Here is a 24,938-nt window from a genome sequence, read left to right as displayed (position 1 = left end):
TCTTTGCTACCTGAATAAAACCTTTTCCTGAAGAACTAAAATGTTGAAATTGGAAAATGCAAATGATTTAGGAAGATGTTTTCCATTTCTACAAGTAATATTTCTCTAATTTCACTTCCCAGAAATTGTGTATTTGGCCAAGACAGACAACATGGCTAAAATATTAATAGGTACATTCAATAAATTAAGAAGAAAAAAAAAAAAAAAAAGGTAAAAAATCCTAAAACAAAACCAACCTACCAACCAAAACCCCTCAACATTCTCTTGAGGAGAATTTCAGACAAAGTGCTCCAGTCCTCATTAAAACCTGGAGAATATCTAGCATTCAATTTAATTCAATTCTCTAAACGATAATATAAATTTACTAATAAGTAAAAAAACTCTTAAAGGCTATTTTAAAGTGTCTGTTTTGAGACAGTGAAAAGCAAAATATATAGATGGCTTCTTTATATTGTTGTGGAATAAAGTTACAAAATATTTTGGAAAATGGAATTTTTGAACACTCTCACAAAGGCTTTAACAGAGAGGACACTGGGAGTTTCAGTATATTCTGCTTTAGTTATTTGCTAAGAGTTGCCTGTAAAGGGACAAGGAATGTGGAAAATCATGGCAATTTTTCACATAGTTTGAAAATGGCTTAACACAAGAGTTAGAACTTATGAATAAATTAGCTACTGTACCAGGACAATGAATAAACAAACATACAGCTCCCCTCCTTCATATGGAGTGATGATAACTATAGGATAATACCACCATTATATCCCTATTTTTTAGGTGAATAGCACTTTTTCTACTTTTCCCTCAACCTCATTAAGATCCTGACTATGGAATAATGATACACATCCTTCTCCAGCCTTTCCTCCAGAAACAGCTCCAAATCAATGCCCATGAATCATCACACCTTCGTCTACAGCAGGTTATTCCAGACTCAAAAGAAATCTGAAATAGTTGTCTTTAATTTAATAGCTTTTTCTTAATTTGTCATAATGAATTTATTGTTGAGTATCACCCATACCACAAAGAAATTCTTATCTCTGAATTACTCAAGAAAAAGATAGATGAGGATACGAACACTGCTGTTTAGTGGTATTTGCATGATAAATCAAAGTCCTTTCAAAGTCATGCTTTGAATTAAGACACAGCTATTCCTGATCAGTCCCTAAAACCACCTGAGAAGAGGTCGTTGAGAGGTGGGGGTCTTCCAGGTAGCAAGAGTTAGGATGAGAGGAAATGGCCTTGAGTTGCAGCAGGGGGTATTTAGGTTGGATATTAGGAGAAATTTCTTCACTGAAAAAGTACTCAAAAGCTGGAACAGGAATGAAGTGGTATAGTCACCATCCCTGGAGGGGTTCAAGGGGTGGCACTTGGGGACATGGTTTAGTGTTAGACTTATCAGTGTTGGGAGAATGGATGGGCTTGAGGATTTTAAAGGTCTTTTCCAACATAAACTATTCTGTGATACTATGACAGAAAAGAAAAACACCACTGCCACAATCACCACCAGACAGTCAGGACATCAGGAGAGGGAGAAGAGCAGAGCCACATCCACTTTCCTGAATGCCCTGACAGACACTCACTGCTGTCTGCAGGCCGGGCAAAGCTGGTGACAGGGTCCTGTCATTTTGTATTGAAGACAACATTAGGACTCATTCATAAAAGCAAATTCATATCTAGGAAGATTTTTAAAAGATTAATTTCTAAAATACAGTTTCTCACCTCCATCTTCCTACACCTGCTCAGAATATTCCTGCTGCCTAAGTGGTTGAGTTCCTGGCAGGAACTCTGCACTGAACCAGTCCCTTCTCTTTACTGTGGTGGCTTTAATTGAAAACCATTTGGACAGGAATGACTGGAATCAACTGTGAATAGAGGCATGTGGTAAGGGATGGCAGAGACTCCAGCAGAAAGTTACAGCTATCTCCATTTGCAGTCAACGTAGGTAAACTTCTCCAAAATACTTTCCTATATCGTCTATAAGGGACAGGAGATTTGATACAATACAAGGAATCTAAAGTTTTCCTACACCTACCCAGCATACACCATGTCACTCTCTGTTTTGTCATGGGCAGTTTGACAGATGGCTGATTGCAGGTCGTTTTGGCAAAAGCTTGTCACTCAGAGCAATTCTACAGGACCAATGTGGACTCAAAACTAGAAAACAAAGAAAACCCCAAACCATCAAAATGGTTGCATTACAGACTAGGGAAATTACTTCAGAGTATTCAACCCAAAGTGCCCACTTCTTTGTTCACTTCTGCAGTGAAAACTGCAAACCATTTCAAAATTGAGCAGTAGGAAAAGTTCAAGTAGCATTAAGAAATGCAAATGAAAGGCATTGTTAAAAGTATTCTGTAAAAACTTACAAGAGAAAGTAGAGAGGAAAATACAGGCAAGCCTAAGGAAATACAAAAGTTACTTGCAGAATGATAGTTGCATACACCTGTATTCTCCATAGGAAGAAAAGATAGTATCTCTAAAGCTTTTAGCAGTCATGATAATAGAATTAATGTTTTAAGTATTCATAGAAAAACATATAAAGTTATTATAACTATCCCTTTGGGCTTAGTTCTGTATTAAAAATGAGAGATATCAGCTTTCATTAATGCAGTAAATAGAAATAATCTACTGTTAAAATACTGTTAAAATACTGAAAACAATAAAAATCAGTTTAATGAAGCCCTGTAAGTAAGGAAATTAGGTTATGCTAACCTACTGTGAATATGGAGAGAATTCTACTGAGATGATTCAAGCTGTCTAAGGAAAAGAAGTTATCTTGACATAAATCCTTCATTAATTTCCAAAAGTGAGCTGCTTTAATATACTTTGGATTAGTCTGGTATTTTCAATAGATAGAGAAAATGTCAATTTACCCAAGCAAAATCCTTTCAGGAAATGTATCTATTCAATGAAACTACTATCAAACAGTTTTCTGAGCTCACAAGTGGAACTTTTAACACAAGAGAAACTGTTCAGTCAAATACAGCTGAGCTCACTGGGGAGATGAGAGAGCCAAGTATTAGCTATGGACTTTGAATCAAGGCTTTCCAATACAAGAAAGTATCTGAACAATCTACTATACTGAATTCATCTATTTTTAGGTAATCAACATTTATGTTTGTATAGAGTTGAATCTGAACCTCTGATTAGAGCTTGCTGTCTATACCTGTATGGACACCATGCTCTAGAAAGAGGTACACAGGAATGACTTTTGTCCCCATTCCTATCCAAAAACAAGAATGAAGCTATCATCACAGAACATTTTTGTTTGTACAAATTTCTTGATCCCTGATAAATTATTTTCTGAAAAAAAACCAAACAAACCAAAGGCATTTCTTTCTCTGGGAAAGCAAATGGAAAATTTCTGGCATATATGCTAGATAGAAAGTTCTCATATGGAACTATTCACATTTTAGAAAGAAACACTACATTTAGTTTGTATTCCAGTACAAGAAAAAATACCATGGCATATTTGGACCACAGCACACCATAATTTCCTCAGCCTGAAGACAAACATGAGCTAAAATATGGTCTCTGTATCTCTGGGCTCCAAGATCCTTTTCTAAAATAGATTAAGAGATTACTGTAGAGAAAGGGAATGGAGAACAACTATTGTCACAAGTATTCTTCAGGAAAGCTATTTAGAAAATAGGTTTATGTATTCAGCTACAAATACACCAAATTCCCCATTTTCTACTTTGCTTCTTGTGCCAATGATATTTTCACTCCATAGCACTTAAATGTATCTGAAATGATGATTGCTCACACCTGAGAAGAAACATAAAATCTTGGAGCATTATTTGTTGCAATGGCTGTATTCATTGCTGTCTATCCAGGTCTGTTGCCCAATATTTCACTAGGAAGAAAAGTGCAAGAGAAGAGCTGAAACGTCCATCATTCCAAAATAATCATTCTTTTTATGGAACTTAATTAATTTACATGTATTGATCCATTGAAGTATATGTTAATAAGTACTTTATTGCTATGACAGAGACAATAAGGCATATTTCTTTTAACAGAATTCAGATCTTTCTAAACAAGCCATCTTTGCTATACTTGTATCTTCAATTTCACACTTCAGCAGATGGTTGGTCTATTAGACTCAGCTGTTTCCTGCACTGTTCTTTAGATGAGTAAACAAAAAGTACACCCTAGAACTGATGTTTGCAAATGCTTTCTATAAAATAGAGAACATAAGCCAATTCCAATTGGAATATAATATAATAAAATATAAATGCAGAAATATTAAATAAATTTGTATTGGAACAGAATTAAAACACAGGTATGGTAGGCCCAGGGTCCAAACAGCTGGGGAAAAAAAACCAACACAACAACAAAACAAACAAAAAACCCCTCCACAGAATCCTCACAAGAAACATATTATTTGATAAAAATAAAGTATTAATAAAAACATATCTCCAGATGAAATTTTTCTGCAGTTTAGTACCCTGTAGACACAAAAAAAAACTACAATAGGAAAATAATTAGGGTAGCTGGTATTTCTTCAAAACTTTTTGACCAGGCCTGTGATCAGTGCAACTGGTCTTTCTGTAGGTCTTTAAAAACAATTATCTGTATTTATATATCTGGTGTTTAATGAAATAATTTGTACCTGATTAACTTAGGTACAGGTAAGAAGGTAGCCCTCTACGTAAGGATGCCCATATATTTTCCAGAGATAATGAATTCTTAGGAAACACACTAAAATGGTTGAAGAGTCACTGAATCATCAGCGTACCTTATCATAGCATATGAGAGACAAAAAGAGGAAGCAAAATAAGTAAAATAAGAAGTCCATATCAGTAAAAAGATAATTTAAAAGTCCCTCATAAGAAAGAGGTGAGAAATTAAAATGCCTTCTACCATGAAAAATCACAACACAAGAATTTAGACCCCATTAGGCAAGTGGTCAGTTCTTTCCCCTGAATAGTGAGGAGCCATGAAAAGGGGATTGAACACAGCTTCACTTGATGTTTCTGGGTTAGACATCGCCCAAACAGCAGGGAAGACATTTTATTTTGAGGAAAAGAGTACATCAAATGGTCTGAAATAGCACAACCAATCAATTTGCCATGCTCATTTTGGAAATTAGTGTGGCTGAACCACAGATTAGATGTGTGGGTTTCTGGCACGCTATTTTTCAATTTTGTTAATACTTTAGTTGAAAACACATTTGGCAGGAACTTTTTACCAAAGTCCATACACAGCATTTCACAAGGAATCAAAACAATTTCTTCTAAACAAATATATTCCTCCTATGCTTTGAAGCATACTCTAATTACAGAAGCTTATACTCATTTCACTTTAAATTTATCCTTGTTCTTTCATGCTTGGACTGTAAAAGATAACTTTCCTTCTTGGATATTGACTAACTCTCAGCATCAACTTTAAAGCAAATTATGTTCCACTTAGATGCCTTCTGTTTTGGAAAGAGATGTGGTGGAGAAAGTTGTAAGCAGTAACCACACCTTTGATCTAAGCTCTCAGCCTCACCAAGCAGCTGTATAAACTGGACAGGAATGTTGACTGATGTAGCACTGAGATTATCCTTTAAGTGTTCACTGAAAAATCACTTTGAGGTGCTCTAAGATATCACTGAGTGGTGAAACAGAGCCGAGTTAATGAAGAGAAGCCTTGTAGTTAAATAAGGCTAATTTCTGCTTCTCTTTTCATTCCCAAACTGCACCAAATAAATGGAACCTTTACTAAATGCTGTTATTTCACCACTTGCTTCTTGCCTGGGTTGCACTCACAAAATTAGTCAGCTTTACTATATTCTTTATTTTAGATACACAAGTCATTTAAGCTTAATAAAATTTAGCAAAACCAATGTCAAGGATCAAGGAAATCCACAAACAATGTATCATTCACTTGTGGTGTCCTATGATGTTTGTTTGTAGATAAGATACCTGTGAACTGAGGTAGCTATGCCGTAAATGTGGTTTCTGTTTCAATGAGGAGTCTTCTAGAACCTTTTGAAGTAGCAAGTTTGCCAGTAAATTGGACATTTTAAACACATTTCTTATTTATTTGAAACTGAAACACAGACTGAAAGATTAAGAAAACTTCCCAAAACCTTTCCCGTCTACCTTTTGGATTCCTCCACACCTTAAGTAAATCTAATTTGCATAAATTTATGCTGAAGTTGAATTTGGCAAGGCATATATAAATTTTCTTTCAACTGGGGGATAGATCAATAGGATACCTTGACACACTGAAAGAAAATAATCCTCTCAGTAGCATCCAGAAAGGTCTGTGCTTTCTTAATTAATATGAAAGACAGATAACTTTGGCGATACAAGAAGTACATATATATATATGTATTTGTCCATCCTACCTTGTGTCTCAAGATTCTTTTCCATACATACATTCCGTAAACACACTGCTACAAAAGTTGCAGCAACCTTTAGAAATTCTAAGAAATATTGTGTTAAAATGATGTAAGAAGATTCAACTTTAGAGAGTAATTTAGTCAGCGAGGCTGCTCATACTTTTTTGATATCCAAATGAAAATCAAAGCTGTTGAAAGCTTGGAACAACAAAAACACTGTTCATTCAAAAATCTCTCTTCTGTTTTGCTATCCAACAGAAAATCTTATTTTGGCACAGGTTGAATATTTTTACACTGCTAAGGAAGTATAGGTCACCAAAAGTCCCTGACCTCCTATGAAGGCAAACATAGCTGCAGTCATGTAGGTGTGTGTTTGTGTGTGGTCATGTGTGAAATCAGTAGAGAATTTTTACTCAGAGATACAACCTCTACTTTATACATCCCTGGTCCTAAAATGTTTCACATTTTAATTTCATCCCAATATGCACCAGGGACCTTTTGCAATTTCATCTCATTCCTCCCACAAGTAGTTCCCATTACCATACCTTATAAATTAATTACAGAATTACTGTCCATTAAACCTACTCCAGAATGAAATTATGTTAGCATCAGTTTTCACTTCATTAATACTATTTCACTGTTTTGTGCTTAAAGACTGTAAATTTTGAAATGTCAACATCCTGGGGTCTTTGAAAATTTGTTACATTTTCAACATATGGAAAACATTCAATACTGGAGCAATTGATTATCTTTCAACAGAGAGGGCATTCTTTTTGTTTTAATAATCTGCCCATAGGTTTTTGAACCCACTGTGAGTCACAGGGTCCAAGAGGAATAGTTTTTGAATTTCAATCAGTGAATTACCTGATAAGTATAAAATGGCAAATAACCGTGCTGTACCCCATCACCTATGGATCTGTAAAAACAGGATGTGGTTCTACACATTACAGACTATCCTTATTTCTGTAATTTTCAATCATAATTTCCCCTTTAGCTCTGCATTTTTATTATTACATGACTCTCCTTAGATATGGTTTGAGAAATCTTCTGAAAAGACCAGCCATGAAATCAAATGTTTTCCACAATAATGGCTACTTTAAAGCCATTCATCTGATCCAAAATTAAATATAGACTCGACTCTACATTAACAAAATACAGCTGTTTTTTCCATTCCTGTTCAGTCTGATCTCAGAATTAAGTTAAAAATACCATTCTTTTCTATAATTAACATGGTAGAATAAGGCAAGTAGTAGTTGGATGTTATTTGACAAATACAGTAAAAGAAAGGCACTTTCAGCCTCATTATTTATATTTTAATCAGAATGGTTCAAGTACTCAGCTTATGACTGTCCTCTGCACAAAAATAATTTTAAGATTTTAAAAAACTTTCTCTTATTCCAATCTTCTGCTACAAAGGAATATCTTTTGGATGGTAATATATGTAAATATTTCATTTCCTATCTCACTTAACTCCCATAAGAAAAATTCAGTTATTGCAAAAAAAATCAAATGAAAATTTGAAAACAATTAAGCAATAAACCAAAACCTGCCAATATATCTGTAATTTATTAATAATAATGTTAATTCTTTATTAACTCAAACTGCTATTGAGGATAGACTCTTTCAGGAATGATTGTATAAGGGGGGTTTTATCTGCTAATATAAAAGGTATCTGAATTTGAAGGTACAGAACACAATTTCCTTGGGTGAATTTTTTTGCAGGACCTAAAAGGAAATTAATTCTGCAACTCTTATTATTATTAATGGGAGTTACTCAGCCAAATCTGCATGCAGGAATCATATTTAATATGTACCCCTTATGGTTTTCCTGCATAATATTGTAAATTAATTTCCACAAACAAGTTTCCAGCAGTCATTTAATGCAGCAGATTTGATTCTGATTCCACAAAGGTACCTTGATTCACTTCTGTATAATCCTGAAAATATGGCAACATTAAAAGAAGCAAAGACCTGGCTGAACACCTTAAATTAAATACTCATCCTGGTTAACTCAGCTAGCTTAAATAAACTAGCCCAAATTTACACCAGTATAAAGGCAACCAGAATTAGACCTTACTTCCACAAACAAATTCTTTCCTTAACTCATCCACTGTGATATTTGTAACACATCAGTAACTTTGAGATGGGGCCTAGAAACACTTCACCTTGCTCTACCAGTGATCTCTCCAGCATGGAATACAGTTCCAGTGAATAGTATTTTTCTGATTAGACCCTTTTGATATCTCTCTTAAATTTGAGGCTGGTACACTTTACTTCAGGAAGAATATACTTTTATATGAGAAGAACTGAGGAAAACTGTTTTCTTTTGTTCCTCTTTTTGACTTCACTAGCAAGAAAACAGCAATCCAATACATTTCGGTATTGGTCCCGTCATTCACTTCTTTTGCATAAGCATTCTTTATTGTCTTAGCATCTGTTCTTCAAGGAACTGCTGAATTCAATGCAGTGAACACCTTTGTACAGATGTAAATTTTTAGCTTACTTGCATGCATCATATAACACACAAATGAAAAAACTACCACTGATTACACCAAATGTAGAGGTCATAGCTACTAGCAGCAGTATGTAGGTAATCTATTTATCCCCATTTTACTGCAGACTTTTCCATTTGGTTACTTGTTCCTCTGAATGATGTCAGAGATGATGAATCCTACTGGATGAGCCTTCTCACTGTGTTGCATAAATCCCTCTTGCTCTGCTCCTAAGGACTCCAGACCAGAGAATATAGGGCTTTATCATACCTGCTGATGGCTTCTCTGTGTTGACGTGGCTTTGTGCCTAATGTCTCCCTAGTTAGCAAACACAGAAATCACAGAACATAGATTGGGTTGGGGTAAAAGAGGTCATCCAGTCCTAAACCCCTGCCATGGACAGGGACACTTCACACTAGACCAGGCTTCTGCACTCCATCCAACCTTTCCTTGAACGCTTTCAAGGACTGGGCATCCACATCTTCTATGGGAAATCTGTTCCAGTGCCTCACCACCCTCACAGGAAAGATTTTTTTCCTAATATTTAATCTAAACCTACTATTTTAAGTTTGAAACCCTGTCCTGATAGTACCTGCTCTTGCCAATAGTTACTCTCCCTCTTTCTTGTAGGTTCTCTTCAGGTACTGGAAGGCCACAATCGGGCTAAACAACCCCAGTTCTCTCAGACTTTCCTCATAGAAGAGGGGCTTCACCCCTCTGATCATTTTGGTGGTATTGTCTGGACTCCAGCAGGTTCATGTCCTTCCTGTGCTGGGAACTCCAAATGTGTGAAAAAGTGCTGTAAGTACAAGTCCTAATTCTATCTGAACTAGTTCAAGCTCTTTAGGATCTGGTACCATGCTATAGTTCCCCACTCAACTAGTTTTGACTGTTTTGAGCTCAGTTTCAGGCAGAGCTAAATCAACAACTTGAGCTTTGCCCTTGCTTTTACCGTACTATCTTAAAAGTCTCCAAGCTGTAATGCCATTTGGCAGGATCCTGATCCTTCTAAGCTCTGTCACTGCAAGATTCCTGTCTCATCACAGCTAGTTTGCACAGACGAGTGGGTGCTGTCCCTATGCCAGTCTGATACTTCACCAGAGGTTTCTACTCCTCCTCACTGCTACCAAAAAGACATCCATAGTTTCTAGCTTAGACTAGCTAGTAGTAGTTACTTACAATTAGTAATAGTTAGATTTATAAATTTATGTAACTAATCCTGCCATTCTGGGAGGCCTGCTGCCTCTGGGAGCCAGAGCTGATAAAAATCTTATAGTGCTTTAGAGGATTTTTTTTGTTCTCATATTATCATTACAAGAGAATGCTTTTTTGTTCTAATATTATCAATTTGTACCATAGAAAGTAAGTTTAAAAAGTGTTTGGATGATGTTAGTCTGGGGAAAACTTGAAATGAGCTCAGAGCTTATCAGCTTATTGTTCTGGTTAAAGAGTGGCTCTTTGAAGAAATGTAATTATGCATGCATAGTGCTGCAGTTGTGTTAATAATAAATCTTGCCTCACTCAGGGGTCACCATGGATTCACCTCCCTGTCTCTGCATCTATAGCCCTGGTAATTTTCAACCCAGATAAACTGCCCATGGGTCATGATTTCTATACCAGGACAACTGCTGTACTCAGCTTACAGATCTCTTACTCATTGTCTCTGATATGTTTGTGTCATGCAATCCCTGTGAGATTTTGCCACTTAATATCCTATTTGTGGTTTCTAAGAACAAGAAGTCATGAGCAAGATACCAGATCATAGTCTGTAAGAATATAGAAACAATAACTTTCTGTCATTGTCTTGGAAAATATAAATGGTGCAATTACTAGCAGAGACGGGATAAGATTCAGTCATTGTTCTTTGGATTTATGGGAGGATGCAAAATACTGATACATGAAACTACATAGAGTGTTTTGTAAAACATTAACTCTAAAGAAGTCTGTATTTCAGTCTTTTGGACAGTGAAAGTATAACTGCTTATCTCTGGAGCTCCTCTTGTAAGCAAAAACACCTGTGTGCATAAATATTTTTAGTAAAAATTATTTTCCCTTGAAAGAGTATCACAATTTTTGTCTTGCTGCCTTACACCTTACTGAAAAAATAATCACAGAATCCTTCAAATTCCTTCAAATTTGGGAAGACTGCTGCTCATGAGATTGGAACCACGCTAGAGAAGTTCACAGAAAGCTGTCTCTCATGGGAAGGGACCCCACGGTCTCACGGGGGAAGGATTTCTCTCCCTCACCAGTGGAAAATGGTCCTGGCTGACAAACTGACCAAACTCTCACCTCCTCTCTGTCCCTGCATTGTTGTGGAAAGGAGGGAGGAGTGGGGAGAAGAAAAAGTGTTTCTAAGAGATTATTTTAGTTCTCATTATCCTCCTCCTATTTTTCTAGTAATAAATTCTCTTTGTACCTCTAAGTTGAGCCTGTTTTGCCCTTGGAGTGTTTTCTCCCAGTCCTTATCTCAACTCATGAACCCTTTGTTAATTTTTTTTTTCTCCTTTGCCCAGCTGTGGCAGGGGAGAGTGAGTGAGTGACTCTTGTGGGTGCCTGGCATTTAGCCAATATCAAATGTTTATATGACACATATAAACATTGAAGAATATTAATTTAAAATAGAAGATAAATCTCTAAATTCAAAAAGAAAATGCCTTATGGAATAAAAAGTCCAAAACCTTGTAAAACACATGTAAAAAACTAAGATCAAAAAGTACTCAAAGATTCAGTGAACTCATCGATTTTCAGAAGCTCATTCTCTCAAAAAATTAATATAGAGCCTTTTTTATTATTTAGGTGCTTAAATATCTGAAATATTTAGATACCAAATAAAAATAGCAAGATATTAAAAAAGTTAGAAGGAAGTTATAACTGAGAGCCAATTGTTATAAATTGGCAAGAAGTGATAAAAAATCAGCAAGATACCAGTGTATCTTCTAAATATGAGTAAGAGTACAGGATACTTGAATTTCAGTTACAGCAAGGCATTTTGAACAAAACATGGATGTAACAACAGGTCCAAACACAAGACTTCAATAATTTTTAAAAATTACAGAGTACATGTCACATGTTAAAAAAAAACAACCTTTAACTTTTTATTAAAATTAAAATACAAATATGAAATGATACTGAAATTATCAAATGACAGATATGCTCAAATCAAACTGATTTGGTTTACCTCTTATATAAATAATTTGTATAACATCAATGTTATTTTGTTTAGTTGAAAAATGTAATAGCATCCATCATAACAACAGTACAAAAGTAACCCTCATCCTGCCATCCTGTGTTTGTGTGCATAAATATTCTTCCCCTACTTGATAAGTCAAGAAAATCTGCAAATACATGCATAAAACCATGATTGCTCTCAAACTGTTGATACTGGGAAACATAATTGGTATTCTTAATTGATTCAGGCATATTCCATAGGAATATCCTGTCCCTTTTCTGCACTATTATATTTTTTGATTGTTTATGCTGAGGGAAAATGTTAAAAATGTCTCCATTTCAGAGGTAGTTGGATGCTTTAGTTTTACATGCTTTTTAATCTGTTTTCAGTGACAATAGCTCTGAGGAAAAAAAAAACCAGCCCCAAAATCTCACTTGTCAAAGAAAAATCCTGAGGCTGAAAGTCTATGCACTCATGAGTCCTATGAAAAAGAAAAGTGGATTTTTGCTGGTGCAAAGATATGTCTTAAGGCCTTACTATGAACCCTGAATGCATATCTATGGCTATATAAATACTTTTAAGGATTAAGCTGTAGCTTCAAAATTGCCTAATCAACAGTAACTCAAGCAGAAATATAATAGAAAAATCATTAGAAACAGTAATTTTGCTGACACAAATTTCTAATAAAAACTTCTTAAATTGGAATGGCTGCACACAGAAAATGCTTTTTCCCCCAAAACAACTGCAAGTAATTAGTCTATAAAAAGATTACTTTCTCCTAGAATAGAAAATCAAATCAAGAACAGCTTTGTTCAGGCATCTGTTAGAAGTCTAAAACATATTTTAGCTCTGGCCAAATGCTGAAATAATGTTTTTATTCTGGAAGTATTTTGCTACTTTATGTTCCCCTCATTTTAGTTTTGTTGATTTCATACTTCAGCCACAACAGTATTATTAACACTACTAAATTTTTTGTGTTACTTAATAAGGAAACCTATGGTTTCAAATTAAACACCACCACCAGAATTAGCATTTGCATAGTCATTATAGAGAAGTGATTAGACTAATCAAAACTCCTTGATTAAAGAATGTTTTCCAAGTGTCTGTCCCTGATAATTACTATGCAACCACTACAGTCTAGGAGATAAAACTGAGGGCCTTCATGCACATGCTGTAATGCTTTTTTTACACAAAAATTATATTTTTTAAAATTTATTTTGTATATATTTTTATATAGCTGATGCAATTACAGCTGTAGCAGCTGGTATTTTGTTTTAAATAAAAAATCTTTCAGAATTTACAGTGGAATCACAAATGTCAACAAAACCACAAAAACTTTTAGTTCAGTTTTCTTAAGACAAAAGCAGAAGATAAAATGATTCTACATTTTTGAGAGGGGAGCCTGCATTTCAGCATCCATTCTAAATATTTTGAACATACTTTATAGTAGGTTAAATACATAAAGACCCTTTAGAATAATTCCCTGGATATTTTTCTCCTTTGAAAATGTGAAACATGGATAAGAAGAAAATAAATGTAAGATACCTCATGGCTGTGTGTTGAAATCATTGGGAAATGATCTGAAGCGAAAATGGTCTTCATATGCTTCAGCTACATTTTTGAAGTGGAATAATACCTGCTACAGGGAAGGTGTGCTGACTTATTATAGGGGTACCAAGTACAGGGATATCAGATTGGTTTTCTCCAAGCATAAGGTAGCAGATTTATTTTTGGTCAGAATTTATGGCTTTCAATATGGTTTAAATATAAAATAGATGCTGTGTTACTCAGCCATGAACAAGACACAAGAACATCCACAAATGGCAAGGTCAGTGACAAAATATTAAGCAACTTTCCAATTTTCCTGGCAAAAGCTGTGCTCAGATATTAAGATCTGTATGTTTTATTTAGTAAATGAAGCACCCTTGTATTCAACTTGTCCAAAGTCAGAACACAGACTCAAAGCTTAGGGCTTTCCCTTCAAAGCTTCTGAGGTCAAGGGAGATTTTAACCATTGTGATCTCTTATTTCATCAAAGGAAAGTTTACAAGCATCCTTAACACAGAATGTAATTGTATATTTAAACTATTATATAGGATAGTAACAGTCCCTTTTTACAGTCTATAGAAAATATGTACCCTATAATCTCATTTTTTTTCTCCAGTACCAGTGTTTGAATTATTCATGAAAGTAGTAATTGGAAGGATGATTAAACTAAACCATGGGAAAGAAGCTGTATATAAATTTCACTGTTTTTACAGTCATATTTAATATCAAAGCAAAATATACATAAATCATAAACCAGCTTCATGTCTATGAAGGAAAACAAACAAATAAATAAATAAAAATTTCAACTCTTAATTCATCCTTGTGTAAAAGTCTTCTTCACAAACAACATGTATTTGGTGGTGTTGCTTCTTTAAACAGGTTAAATTGTCAATAAAGAACTTTTGAGACTACAGCAAAAAATAGGCCTCCTTACTTTAAATTTTTTTCAAATTTATTTTGTCTCAATACTTAGTTTCATGTTTAAAATGTTCTTTCTTGTGGTCTACTGATAGTGAAAAATTAAATTCTATTAGCATGAAATTTAATTTCATGCATTACTTAGTAAATGTTAAAAACAATATCTAATATCTTCTTTCTTCAAATGACAGCATCTTGTTATCACAGAAGTTACTGGACATTATCATTACCTAAAAATTTAATATAAAAGTATCAAATTTATCATGTATCCCAGAATTATCTATGTTCTTCACTTTTATAGTGCCTGGAACAGGGGAACCCTGATCAGGTAGTGTAAGTAAATAAAGAAAGCACAGGATCCACGATCTCTTAAATCCTGTATTACACAGGGTGCCTCTGTGGTACCACAGAGCTACTCAGAACACAAACAGAGCTATATTTAGTCTTTCCTCCTGCATCTCCCCCACTCTAAAAACCACAGCTGCTTCATTAGACATCAATTGCAGACAATAAAGAAAGAGAATGTCAGGATATTTTAATTGCTAACTTGCAAATCTGTTTATATTATAGTCCTTTCCAACAAATAAATCACCCAACTCTTCAATGCCAATTCTAATCCCAAACCTGTGATTAACCCACAATAAACCATACAATTCGAACTTAAAACAATTTAATCTGAGTTTCTTTCACTTTTTTGTTTATTTTTGTTTGTTCTTTTTGTTTGTTTGGTTGGATTGTTTTGATTTTTTGTGGTTTTGTGGGGTTTTTTTTGGGGGGGGGGGTGGAGTTTGTTTTTTGCTTTAGTTGAGAACTTAACTCCAAAATCATTGAATATAAGGCTACCATTATTTTCATCAGGGTCACAACTCCAGAAACTCAGCCACTGTCTTTACTGCATAATTACAAATCTTGAATGAGGAAACCTACTCCCTGTTCTCATGAAATGCTGAAAAAATAATACTGTCAAATCCCATCAGAGTTGAATATTAAATGAAGTCAAAAGAATCAATATCAAAATTTGCACACAAAGAATGCTCTGCCATCCATAAGAGCTCTCACACAACAGAGAGCAAAAATGACAAAAAATCTCCAAACCTTAAAATAAATAGAACACTAGAATAAAAGACTGCCAAAAAAAAGAATTTACTAAAAGAATATAGCAAACTTAGTCCAATCACATTCACAAGCCTGAGATTAAATCAGTGCTCTAAATATTCAGGGTAGCTGACATACTGTGTGTATGGCAGTAGGTGTTTTTTGGTTCTGTTTTTTTCAATTAAATGAAGATATAGACAACAATATTTATACAGGAAGAATAGCATTTTTAGGTGTACCTGAAAACTTAATCTGTGGACATGATTTTCTGAACCTGAGAGAATTTCAAGCTCTCAGGGGCTGATTGTTCCCAAGAGAAAGTCTTTTGGAACTTTTTCTTCTCTCAAGGATTGTTGTATAAATAAGGTTTCACTTTCCCAAAACAAGACACAGATGTTCTCTCTTGTTTCTCTCAGTGTTTCTCTCTTGTGACATCGATGGAATAAGGGAGGTATTGCTTCTACCAATCAGGATAACCTATATTGGAACACCCCGTAAAAAGGGCTGAAAAAGCCCCCAAAAAAAGGTTTTTTGCCTCATGAAAAACCTCTGTCTAGCTGCTTCGTGACTGAACCCTCACTCTATACTTCAAAACCTTTAATGACAATAATCTTCTGCTGGTGCGACATTTCTGTAATCCTAGTTATTTAGTAATCCATTGTGTTGCTTCCATGCACCTCCAAGCTAATTGAACAACAAATTTTCTCCCCCAACAATTATTATTTTCACTACAAGTTCTTCAGTGGTGAAATGTGTGGAAGATGGAAAATTCCACAGATGCTGAAAGGTTCAATCTGCAGCCTTAGAAAGAGCTTGGGTTGATGTAAAGATAAAGGTACACAAACATTAAGTAGAAAAATTATAAACTTATTTTCCTATAACTAAGTAAGAATACGTCTTGAGTAAGTAAGAAATTATCTTAGCTAAAATAGTTTGAGGTTTGAGCTGTAATAATGCAGCTTAGGTTAGATATCTAGAAGCTATAATAGTTTTGTGTGTATGAGTGCATGACCTGTCAGCTTATTGGCTAAGAGACAGACACTGTGTGGCAAAATTAGGCAAAGGTGTTAGGTTAATAATTGGAAACAAGTTTTGTGTTAACTGGGGGTTGGACCAAAATGTTATATATTGCTGTGTGAAGAAGAAACCTGTGACTACCGAGAGCTATGGCTGACTTGTTGCTTCTCTCCAAATCTCATGCCTTTGAGACTGATATCTCATCTGGCTTATTTAAGCAATAAATCATCTTAAATTGCAAGGTGGTCCCATCCCTTGTTTTTCATCTAGACAGAAATGTGTTAGAATCAGATATTCCATAATCTAGATTTACAGACAGAATCCTTCACAAGAAGATGAAAGTGTAAGATATGCCCGTAATGAATAATGTGAACACATACAAAAATTATTTAACTACAACCACTGACAATATCTGTAGTTCCATGATTCATCTCTTTCTGTCTCCTCAACATTTTACAGCACTACATGAAAGATAAGTTCCACTTCCCATTAAAACAAACAAACAAACAACAAGATTTAACAGATATTTGAGCTGGTCTGATCAACTAACTAGTGTTAAACCTTCATCGATCTATACACATGTGCTTGCATATAAATATTTTCTTCATTGATATATTAAAGCTGCCTCTGAAAGGAACAGAAATGTCAGCTTAGTATTCATTTGCAGAATGCTCTTCTGAAACCTGACCTCTGCACCATTTTATTAGCATTATTGCAGTATTGACCACCTAAAGAGTTGTCTTTTGTAATTTGAAAAAAATCTATTCAGAAAGGAATATTAATGCACAGCCCAATTTTGGTGTGAGGAGGTAAATGAAGGGACATGTGCTGGGAGGGTAAACACTCTTTAAATATAAAGAGTTATTATTTGCTGTGATTGCATTCAGTTTAGAAAATGAGAAAAGACAAAAGCCTAGATAGGCTGGATTTATCTGCTGAATCATCTTTAAGAATAGGTCAGATGATTCAAACGTGATACAGCCTTAGAGTAGGATCTGGATATGTACAAATACCTTCCACTGGACCAGGCTGCTCAAAGCTGCATTCAGCCTGGCCTGGAACACCTCCAGGGATGGAGCATCCATAGCTTCTCTAGGAAACCTCTTCTGGTGTCTCACAACCCTCACAGTAAAAAATTTCTTCCTCATACCTAATCTAAATCTACCCTCTTTCCATTTAAAGACATTCTCCCTTGCCATGTAATGACATGTCCTTGTAAATAGTCCCTCATCATCTTTCTTTTGGGCTCTTTTATGTACTGTAAGGCTTCTAGAAAGTCTCCTTGAAGCCTTTGCTCCTCCAGCCTGAACAACCCAAATTCTCTTATGCTCTCCCATAGGAAAGGGGCTCCGACCATCTGATCATCTTCATGCCTCTGCTCTGGACTCACTCAAATGGGTCCTCATTCTTCCTATGTTGGGGATCACAGAGCTGGATGCAGAACCAAGGTGGGGGCTCATGAGGTCAATGAAAAGAGGCAGAATCACTGCTGGCCATTTCAAGCAAAGTAAGGTCCTATATTATTCATATGGAACACCAAGCACATTTTTCTAAAACAATATTCTGTGGGAACTGACAATGGTCAAATACAAGATTTTTAGGCTTCAGGAATTAGCTTGAGCCTGTGTGAAACTAAGTCACACAATGTTCTCACTCTGGCATGAGAAATCATAAGGAGGAATCCAAACAGTCCTTAGAGAAGGAAAACAGCCTTTGCAGGTGTTGTTTGTCTCCTTGTTGTTTACTTGCAAGAAACGGTCCAGGGGTGTTGTTCCTAAATGTCCAATGATGGTGATGTGTTGGTTTTATGACCAAATAAGAGTTTTACCTTTTCAGACCTTCTCAGAACTCTCTATAAAAGAAGATCCAAAAGAATAAAACTTGCTGTCTTTTGCAACCAAAGCTAGAGAGTCTGTGATGTACTTTCAACATTCCTAATATAGTGTGACAATATTCAACTAACTACATTTTCCACACAAAATCCCACAGTTGGTTATAATGCAGTCTTTCTGTCTGATCCACTGTTTGTCCACCTGTCTTTCAGATTCCATCACACAATCCAAGATGTTTAATCTATTCTGTATGTCAGTAACTACTAATGGCTTCCTGAAAAGGCCTTGGTGGAAGTTCAGTGAAAGGTATAATTTAGCAAGCAGAATTAGCAAGCAGCAGATAAAACAATTAGACTAAAGATCCTTTGTAAAATAAGTGGCTGGCAGTACACCCACAGTGAAGGCTGACTTTGTAATTTAGAAAACAGATTTTATAAGTGGCAGATACAACAATTAGTGGAAAAATCTTTTGTGAGTGAAAGAGCTCATCAAATATGCACAGAGATGGTACATTTGCATGAAAATGATGTGTACTTTTCCACTGAAAAGCAATCTATTTTTTCCTGCCTTTTTTCCCCCTCTTTTTGTTGCTAGGGTTTATGGTAGGAAAGTGATGGAAAACAAAACACTTGGTAAAGGAATAAATTCTGAACAGGGACTGTGGATAAATTTGAAGCACTATACTAAAATCTCTTGCATTAGAACTCAAGCATTTTGCACCTCAGCTATCCTAACTGTTTCGTTTGGTTGTGGGTTTTTTTTGGTATTTTTTAATCAAGCTTTCTTGTTTTATGATTGCTATGTTTTATTGCTTTGTTTTAACAACTCGTCTGCAGCCAAATGTTGACTGAAATGTTTTGCTGTAAAATTATTTGGAAGGACCTGACAGGCTGCAATTTCTGTTGGGAAAGGGGAAGTCTGACACCAGATTTATTATGCTGCCCTTGATCTCAGGTAACTATTTGCTTACACTCCATTGCAAGTGCACACAGAGCTATAAAATGCTGACAAAACCCCATGTTTATTTCTTAGGACCTTGGTTAACCATTTTAAAAGGATATTTGCCTCTTCAAGTACAAAAAAAGCCACAGGAGATGGCAACTCAAACCTGAGATTATCTTCTCTCACCCATTCCTTCCAATCACTGTGAAGTCTCCAGGGTAGAAGAATAAATTTGGGTTTTAGATAGATAGTAAGAAGATAACAGGACATCACCAGCTCTGTATTTATCTTGATGGTATGCTATGGAGGTCAGTGCTGGTTGGCACATGGACTGTCTGCTTAGCAGGATCCAAACTTACAACAGCACATCAAGCATTTTAAAATAGTCTGAGCTCTTTAGATAAATCGGTCACTCATGTCATACATTTCCTCAGGTTTGAGAATAATGTGGATCTGAGCAAAGTCTTCTCAAATGGCCTCCTACCCATGCCAAAGTTATGTTAAACTGACATAGAAATGTTTACAGACACAAGAGATCTAAACTTTTCAGTTTTTGCTGAAGGGGTTGTTCCTATGAATGGCCAGTTGCTGATACCCCAGCTTTTGATCTGGTCAACTTGAATCTGTTATATTCTTCTGTCTAGACTGTATGAAATGGAACTGCAAAGGACATTAAATTCTTTTCCACCCAGTAAGAATCAAAAACTGAATTCAATTTTCATTTAAAAGAATGATTGACCTTTCTCTCACTCTTTTTTTTTTTGTTGTTGTTGTTAATATAGTATATTTTAATACACCCTAAGACAAGCACCTTGTTCTTACATATGTTCCCATTTTAGCACTTTTCTTCACTTAGGAGCTTAACTAAAAAAAATTATTACATTTTTTCAAGGTATTTTAAACCTCTCCAAGAGAGTGACTCCTGCATTCCCAAACTCAGCAATTAATTTAATAAATGATATTACCAAGTTTTCAAATAAGATTATAAATAAATATGAGCAAATTTATATACATTGGAGACATAAAGCAGTAATGTTACAATTTTATTCTGTAAGAAAATTTAAATAGTTATTAAAATTTAAGTAAATATTTGACTAAGACACACACTACAAAGATAGGAATGTAAAAGTTTAGTATTTCTGTTTAGATTAAATTATCTTCTTCAATTAAGTTGCACATTTTTTTAGAAACTTTAAATTTATTCCAGTATTTTTTTTTTCTTATTACTGCAATTCCCAGTATTTAAGACCCTTTAGCATAGTCGCCCAAATACTTATAGAAGCTTTTAGAGGTATACTTGTATTAGAGACTGAAGTGTTACGGTTTATGGCTTAAACATCTTTATGAAGGACTTTTGCCTAATATAGCAAAACTGTATAAAAGCTGCAAAGAGGCCCTAAAGCCCTTGACATTGATGTAGATAAGAAGTGGCACAGGTCTGGACTGGGGGAGAAGAATACACTCACAGAAGGACCAAGCTTTGCACCTTCAGGGTGGAGACTGCAGGCCCTGGGTTATCAGCTGCCAGGCTTACACAGACCCCCCTCATACCAAAGTAGGGAGGAGAAGAGGTTTTGGGTGTGTGGTGAAAGAGTCAGTGAACACCCATCCTCCACTGTGCAGACCAGCTCAGCTCTGGGCCCCTTCATCCCTGGAAAAGCTACATCCATGTGAAGGACAGCTGAGGGGGTGTCATGGCCCATCAAAGGCCCCCCCAAAGGGGTCCCCAGATCCTGCAGCAGAGCACTGCAACATGATGCAACAGATCCACAGTGTTGCAAGGGACAGTGTCAAACCTAGCCAAAGAAGAGGAAAGGAAGCCAAAGTGACCACAGCTTCAGTTGGAAAGAGAGGGTGGAGAGTTGACAGTATGCTGAGATATTTTCTGTCATCTCTGAATGCCTGAGAGTATCTGAACACTTAAGCACTTAAAGGTTCATTTATGAGAGTAAGATATGTACAATGAAGATGCAATAAGAACATTTTGCTGTCTGTGAGACCCAGCAGTGAGACCTACACCTAATGCTTTCAGCTCTTTTGAATCATATGTTGTCTGAAGCCGTGCTCTGTTTAGCCATCAATACTGCAATCTAGGTATTTTAAGAGAAAAAAAAATTAGTGTCTCTTAAAATCTTGCTTCAGTTTAACCCTTGTTAATAAACACAAATAAATACATTTCTTAACAATTTTCTATAACTTATATAATTTTTATACATTTATTATATGATATATACAATAAAATATATATGTAGCAATTAGGGCAACCAAAGTTCTAAATACAATGTATATTCTGTTATTTTGAATACAATTTCATGTAGTCTTCAATCCAAAATTTTTGGAGTTAGAAGTTTTCCCAGTAATTAAACTGTAATTCATCATCCATTTTACTATGTTATTGATTCTTGATCACATAATAATTTAGTAATTCAAGCATCTCTTATGAATTGTTACATCTTGTACAAGAATTCCTCAGAAATTACCACAATATTTCATAACTATTGTTTTTGCAAAATTATGGGCAGTATATGAAGCTAAATTTGGTGCCATGGATTTATTTTTATGGGAACCTGTAAGACATCAAATGACTTGGGCTTCAGTGGAATTCTTCTTCTTAAGGTTTCTTCATCAGAAAGGGCTTAGAAGATAAAAGTTTACAGGTGCAACTTTCTAATAGCACAGAATAATGGCATAATTTAGGTTGGAAAAGACCTCCAACATCATCAAGCGTAAACTTGTCAACCAGAGCATGGCACTGAATGTCATGTCCAGTCACTCCTTGAACTGCTTCAGGGATGGTGGCTCCAGCACCTCCTGGGTATCCCATTCCCATACTTCTTTGTGTCCATTCCAATATATTCACAGCTGTTTGTATAAGGACAAAATACAGACAAAAATGCCCATATTCCAAATTTAAATTGGTGACTTCAGAATGGAACTTCTATAACGGCTCCTCTTATTTCTTTAATTTAAAAACATCAGCTATTAACAAATAATATGCTCATTATGTGGCTGCTGCCACAGTTTTCAGCACCTTGGACTCTCTCCCAGTAAGTAGGAATATATTCAATGGTAATAATCCTTGACAAGTTTGGCTTGTGTGAATGTACAGGTGATCTATTCCCTGGGGTTCATTGCTCACAAAATGCAGCAGCATTCACTTTGCAGATTATCTATCTGTAAATGAGCGTGTTTCCAAGTTATTTTGAAAATGGAAGGGCCATATCCAACCAAGCATTGTTAACTAAAATTTGGTAAAATTATCACATCTCTAAAGAATAGTGTGAAAGACTACAAGAAAAATGCATACTTTTGTGCTCACAAATAAAAAAGAAATTACATTTTCTGCAATCATCAGCCCATGTATAAAATGCTTTGAAATTGAATCACATTATTACTTCAGACAGTACAGGAAGTATCATAAAATAATAGCTCTGTCATGAATTGCTTTTTTTCCCAAGGACTTTCTAAAATAAATATGATGGTTTGGTAGCAGAGTGCTTCAAATGGACTGCATCAGAAAGGGGTTGTACCTGGGAAAATATTTCATGTGCAAAATTACTTCAGTGAAATTAATAGCAGAGACCCCTAAATGCTGCTTCCTGTGTCTAGCAGAGAAACTGTGAGATTTTATCTGTTCTCAGTGGGAAAATTTCAAGAATCTAATTAAATGAATAAATAAGATGAATTTGGATAATGGAATAACTTCCTGTTTATAATTTTAAAATGTTTATTTATTACTTATTGTAATCTCTTTCTCCTTTTTTTTCTTCCTCCTCTTTCCCCCCACCCCCAGGTTCCCTCTTCCATCAACACATGGACATTCAAAAGTGTTTTGAAATACAAGCAACCACATCTACTTATGTGTGTGAAATGACTTATTTCTGAAATGGACCGGATGGAGAACGTTTGAGTAATATTCTGTCAGAAGTGTATCAGTAGAATTTTTCTTTGCTGCAATTTCTAACATATATATTTGTGTACATTAACAAATACAGGCTTTTAATACTTAAAACAACAATTCTGGTGTATTTTTCAACCATATATGTGGATATAACTCTTGAATTCCCATGACTTGCTCTAAAATTTAGAACCTTAACATGGAACTGCAATATCATGCTTTTAACCGAGATAGAAATGATCGAAAGTTAGCAAATTACAGCTTAATTTCCCCACTTCAATCCTCTGGGCTCTTTTCCAGCAAGCAGAAATATATTCAGCTGAAAATGTACAAACGATGAGATTTTAAAATGTGCAATTCATCAGCATAAAAACTTCTATAAAGTTCATCCATGATAAATTAAATATAAGCCCAGAAGGGTTATGGGATTTTTTTTCCCCCTTCCATTGTGTTTGAGACAGTTTTTTATTTAGGCCAGAAAATAGAGGGGGGGAAAAATCCCTACCTTTGTCCCTCTTTCTGCATGAACAACATTATCTGCACAATCTAAAAATATTGCTGCAAATGGAGTGAGATCTGTGGGAGACTCCTTCTAAAATAGTAGTGCCTAATTCAGTAATCACATGAAGAAATAAGAAAAAAAAAGAGTAAATATGTCATGATCATCACTAGTGCTAAAAGTTATGTAATAACTGCTGAAATCTGAAATAGCAGCAGCAGTGGTTGAAGTTAACTATGCAAAAATAGATAATTAATATCTAAAGAAAACTTTGATACTTTTTTTCTTTACCCCAAAAAAGGCCCAATTTCATTTTGGTATGCTAGAAGACCCATGTATTTATGACTGGAAAACACTTCAGGACATTATTTTATGATAATAGAGGTTTTGCTGCAGAACAGATAAAAAATATTCAAGAAAGAAATTCAAAACACAGTGCTAATATACCAGAAGACTTCAACAAACAAGCAATGGAACAATTTCAAGAAGACTGAACAGAAACTAAGTAAGGAATAAAAAAGATAAAAATAAACCAAACCAAAAAAATCCAAACAACAACAAACAAAAATATTAAACAAAAAGATGATTAAGTCACTGGAAAGACAATATTGGAACAAACACAATTTTTGGGAAGAGGGGAGCCCACTAACTACCAAAGGTGACAAATAGAGATAGAAAAATATGAAAGCATATGGTAAAGGTGGAATCCATTGTACCCAGATTGATACCTATATTTAGGGCAGAAATGCTAGATTGTCCAAGTGCTCAAAATTGTGTAACCAATGAAGACAGATTTAGGAAAATCACATTTATGAAAATACAAAGTTGTTCTGGAAACTTGTAAGTCTTTCAACCAACTACAGAGGAAGCTAAAATTGTTCATTTTAACACAAAATGTAGGCACAAGTCATCTCACAAAATTTAGTGGATTTGAACCTGATCCAGGTTGAATTTCAGGCTAGAATTAGGAACTGTAAAAGAGGTGACCCAAGAAATAGTAAACAGATATTAGAAGCATAGGAGAAATTGCAAGTAGAAAAAAACATCAACACGAGACATTGGCCAGGCCTGATTTTAAGATAAACATGGATTTAAGGAATAGATTAATACCACCAAGATCCAACAGATAAATAATTGTAAGGTTGCATAAACAAATGACACAGCAACAAATATACTGAGGTCTGCCAAAACAGTCAA

General features: G+C 35.2%; 1 long non-coding RNA gene across 2 annotated transcripts; it reads left to right on the top strand.

Moving 5' to 3' along the window:
• The first annotated feature begins 1,722 nt into the window (after positions 1-1,722).
• LOC147654397 (uncharacterized) lies at positions 1,723-23,356 on the top strand. Of its 2 annotated transcripts, none has more exons than XR_015285147.1 (3): positions 1,723-1,935; positions 9,451-9,621; positions 23,138-23,356. It is a non-coding gene; the product is annotated as an uncharacterized LOC147654397 (long non-coding RNA). The 2 variants fall into 2 exon arrangements; XR_015285146.1 differs by lacking the exon at positions 23,138-23,356 and adding an exon at positions 10,346-10,836.
• The last annotated feature ends 1,582 nt before the right edge of the window (positions 23,357-24,938 follow it).

This window comes from Cyanistes caeruleus, chromosome 3 (genome assembly GCF_971803275.1).
Source record: "Cyanistes caeruleus chromosome 3, bCyaCae1.hap1.1, whole genome shotgun sequence".
Classification (NCBI taxonomy): Eukaryota; Metazoa; Chordata; class Aves; order Passeriformes; family Paridae; genus Cyanistes; species Cyanistes caeruleus.
This window is presented reverse-complemented; position numbering and strand designations above follow the sequence as displayed.